General features: G+C 42.9%; 1 protein-coding gene across 1 annotated transcript in view; it reads right to left on the bottom strand.

The window, feature by feature from the left end:
* LOC101862337 (coronin-2B) overlaps positions 1-4,150 on the bottom strand; it is an 11,213-nt gene extending 7,063 nt beyond the window's left edge. Inside the window, exon 1 of the mRNA XM_035968637.1 lies at positions 4,041-4,150. The gene's annotated coding sequence lies outside the window, so the exon portion shown is untranslated. The remainder of the gene's footprint in view (positions 1-4,040) is intronic.
* Between the last annotated feature and the right edge of the window lie 573 nt (positions 4,151-4,723).

Below are 4,723 nucleotides of genomic sequence, written 5' to 3'. Positions count from 1 at the left end.
GGTTCAAATACATGCAAGTCAGTAAGGCACCTTTTGGTTTTGTCTGAAATACATTTATACTTTAGGCATTGCAAACTAAAAATTTCATTTACATTTAGACTGGCAGTCTAGCCGTACTTATCTTATATTATATATGCCCTATTAACACTAGAAAATAGGAGGTTTAAAATACGCACTGTCATTAAGGCACCTTGTTTCGTCTCAAATACAAATACTTTAGGTACTGCAAACTAAAAATGTATATTTACAATTCAGTAGGCCTATTTTTTTTTTAAGTCAGTCTAGCCATTATAAGAATAAGTACGGCTAGCCCAGCTGTCTAGCCGTACTGCTAGCCAACCAGTCTAGTACTCATTAAGTACAGCTAGCCTCTTCCAACTATATAAAAGCAAAGTCAAAATGTGTACGACGACAAAATTTCTATTCCTGGATCGAAATTGCCACGTGTTCGCAATGGATCAGGAAAGGAAGAAACAGAACAGCGCAAGGGACATCACTGCAGTTTTAAATTTACAAAAGGCAACCTCTATTCTCACCCCGGGTGAGAATAGCGCAAGTGAGCCTTTTGGCTATTCTCACCCGGTGTGCGTTCACCGTTATAATATAACCCAGGCCAACCAGTGAAGCGTTCACCCTGAACCACAGAATTCTACACTGTGATAACAGAATTGTAGAATTCTGTGCCATGAACAAACGTTCCAGCACTCTTGTGTTACTACTGTTACCCTAAAAAAAGCGTGCAATTTTGTCTGGCCAGTGGAAAGAGAGAGAGAAAGAGAGAGAGAGAGAGGAGTAGCGCGAGAACTTTCGGGCAAAACAAAATGGCGACCCACGTAGTTCGGCTCGATTCGAAAAGTTAAATAGCCCTAGCATCTTTGTAGACGACCAAATTAATTTACTTTTGTGTTTTAACATCCTTTTTTAACTTTGTTAGGGTCAATTTGATCGTCCACACCGATAGATCAGAAAGAGTGAGAGAGAGAGGGGAGCAGTAGATCTAGCGAGAACTTCCGGGCAAAGCAAAATGGCGACCCGCGTAGTTTGGCTCGATTCGAAAAGTTAAATAGCCATAGCATCTTTGTAGACGATCAAATTAGCTTACTTTTGTGGGTATTTTTTTACTTTCCCTACTGTCTCACACTCAGCTACCAGTTGTCTATTTTCTACTAAATATTGATGCGCTGAACACGAATATCAACTTCCTTAATTTCCGTGGCAAATTAATAGTTTTTGAAATATTTGATTGTTTTTAACCAAGATAGACCTACATGCTTTGGACCAATCGGGGGCCTGCCCCACTGGGGTAAAAGAAAAGCTGGGGGGTTACAGGCATGCCCCCCTGTTTTTACCCATAATTTGATATTTTACGGCTAGATTTGAAATTGTCTTGAAAATAATTGATTTGCGACAGTTTTAGTGGCTTTATGTGTGATCTGCAGCAAACAGTACAGCAGTTTGACCCCTGAAACAATGCATCTGTGTGCGGGAGTGAAAGTAAAAATTTACCCTTTTGTGCTATAACGTCATTCTTTCTTTGCTATTGTCAATTTGATCATCCACACCGATAGACATTCCGAAATGAGGAAAAACAGGTCTTGTTACACACCGGGTGAGAATAGCCTACGCTGGCAAGAGGTCGATCGTATTTTTATTCTCACCCCAGGTGAGGAAAACTACTTCCTTAACAAAAAACAAAGGCCACCTCTATTCTCACCCCGGGTGAGAATAGCGCAGGCGAGTCTTTTGGCTATTCTCACCCGTTATAGCCTAGGCCAACCAGTGAAGCGTTCACCCTGAACCACAGAATTCTACACTGTGATAACAGAATTATAGAATTCTGTGCTGTGAACAAACGTTCTAGATATCTATTACTACTGTTAGTGTTAGCCTAAAAGCGTTCAATTTTGTCTGTGGGCAGTCACAGTGGAGAGAGAGAAAGAGAGAGAGAGAGAGAGAAAGAGAGAGAGAGAGAGAGAGAGAAAGAGAGAGAGAGAGAGAGAAAGAAAGAGAGAGGAGTAGCGCAAGAACTTCCGGGCAAAACAAAATGGCGACCCGCGTAGTTCGGCTCGATTCGGAAAGTTAAATAGCCGTAGCATCTTTGTAGACAACCAAATTAATTTAGTTTCCTTGTTTAACATCATTTTTTAACTTTGTTTTGTTCAATTTGATCGTCCACACCGATAGTATTCAGAAAGAGACAGAGAGAGAGAGAGAGAGAGGGGAGGAGTAGATCTTGCGAGAACTTCCGGGCAAAACAAAATGTCGACCCGCGTAGTTCGGCTCGATTCGAAAAGTGAAATAGCCATAGCATCTTTGAAGACGATCAAATTAGCTTATATTTTTTGTGCTATAACGTAATTTTTTCTTGGCTTTTATCAATTTGATCATCCACACCGATAGACAGTATTCCAAAATGAGGAAAAACAGGTCTTGTTTCGCACCGGGTGAGAATAGTCTACGCTGGCAAGTCTCACCCGGGGTGAGAGGTAGATCGTTTTTCTATTCTCACCCCGGGTGAGAATAGCCACTTCCAAAAACAAAAGTAGTAGGTGAGAAATTGCCGAAGGCCGTCGTAGCCCGAATAAAAAATTTTCATATTCGGACTCGAGTCCGAATAAAAAAAAAAATCTTATTCGGACTCGGGTCCGGAAAAAAGGAAGTGTCTTTGTTCTATAGATCTAACGTTCAGTGCTTCCAATTTTCCGCCATTTTTAGTTTCCCCCACACCTTTTCTGCCGATCCGATGCCCGCCGCCTCATTGATACGCCCCCCCCCCCCACCCCCACCCCATGTTTCCCGCTTTCCTTGTTGTAGAAAAAGGTAAAATTGAAGATTAGCAGACCACCTGGCACCTGCATATTATGAGCTGTGTAAAAAAAAAAGACCGATTCGTTCAAATACACAAGCCTGTGTCATCTCGATTGTTTACCAAGAAAAAGTTGTGTTGCTGTGTAGAGCTGAGCATACGGCAACTTTTGATTCCATAGACCAGCGCACAATTCATTACGTAGATCTACATCAAGATTAGCTTATTATTGTAATAATGATCAGTTGCCAGGGGGAAAAAGACTGACGCGTATGCGACGTTCAACGCCCGGACCGATAGTGCCCACCCCCCCTCCCTGACACGCACACAGTCACACGTGTGCAGGCCGCCCATCCGACCCCGACACACGTTAACGAGCCATCTTTAATTGCTTCTGATGACCTCTTGACAAAAATAAACATTTATTAGAAGCGCTATAACTTTTCAGGCCGGCCTCAAATTCATCATAAGATAAAAACTCGGCTCCTGCACAAAACGCCTTTTTGCCCGAAGTGATCCCGGTCTCTACCAAGCCTGAGGCGAGTCACGAGTGAGGCAGGACAGGAAGCCGGAGTCACGAGTCACAGGAAGTCGGAAGTCGGAAATGATGTCATGCTGGACAAGAATCAGAGTCCGAATAACATTTTTTCATATTCGGACTCGAGTCCGAATAGTCACTTCGATTGCCGAAACTAGACCAACTGCCGCACTGGGGTCACCGCCGCGGTCAGGCACATCGACTCTAGTTCTAAATCACATCTAAAGGCCAAAGATCTAGATCTAGAATCTAGACCTAGTGGTGACAGACAGGTCAAGCCAAAACCAAACTCAGGTCAAAATGCAACTCCCAAATGAATGCAACACGGTGAAACTTAAGTCACTGCGAGTCAGTGAACACAGGACTACCGAGTTTCGGTATCAATTCCAGGTCCTCGATGATCACAGAATGAAGAATGCTTACATAACTCATAATCTAGAGGAGATCCAATACTCAACTAAACATTTCAAAATAATTACCTAACTCTAGACTAAGGATTTAGAACTTCATGAATGTTTCAATCAGTTTCGGTACCTCTAACTCAGACTAAACCATTCGTCATTCGACTTCGTGCCTGATCTCATTCGTCTTCGAGTGAACATGATCAGCTCTGGAATTTAGAAACAAACACTTCGATCAATAAGTCAATTCGTTCAAAAAAGATATATTGCTACATAGTTTATTAACAGTACCTACCGTTTTGAGGGTCAATTTACGAAGTAGATTTCATGCCAAACTCTAGCTGTCGGCGAATGATCTTTAAATGCTCTCTGATCAATCAGCCGCCATCTTGACCGAGACCTGCAAGTCACGTGACCGGAGGAGCATTCATTTATTTACTCGCCAAATTTAGCAGGCAGCAGTTAGGGAAACGCCCTTTTCATTCTGTCGTCAGTTCAAATAGGATAGTTCGGATAAGTGGCGCTCTTATGGAGAGCCTGAAAGGCAAGCCCGAGAAACCCCAAAACATAAAATGCCTGAGCGATCTCGGTTCAACGACTGAAACAATGTGGAAGCTTGAAATCTAGGTCATTGTGATAACTTCAAGTCTTCCTCCGTGCGCTTCATGCTATGAGTTCCAGTTGACTTCTGCAACGCATTCTTTTCGTTGTTTTGTGGCTGGGCGAACTTTTGATATTGTGGTTGACCTTGGGCTTACCTGAATGATAACTTTCTGGCTCCGCGAGAGAGAGAGAGGGGGGGGGAGGAGAGAGAGAGAGAGAGAGAGAGAGAGAGATCACGTACATCACTGTCCTCTGTCTCTCGTTCTCTGTCTATCTAGGCCTATCCATCTATCTATATCTACCGATCTATTGATCGATCTATCTGTCTGCTTATCTCTCACACAAAATGCTCGTTTTTTTCCTTTCCACCCCCAC

The sequence above is a fragment of the Aplysia californica genome, unplaced genomic scaffold (assembly GCF_000002075.1).
Source record: "Aplysia californica isolate F4 #8 unplaced genomic scaffold, AplCal3.0 scaffold00071, whole genome shotgun sequence".
NCBI classification, from domain to species: Eukaryota; Metazoa; Mollusca; class Gastropoda; order Aplysiida; family Aplysiidae; genus Aplysia; species Aplysia californica.
Note: the sequence above shows the minus strand (reverse complement) of the source record. Positions and strands in the feature narration are given on the sequence as shown.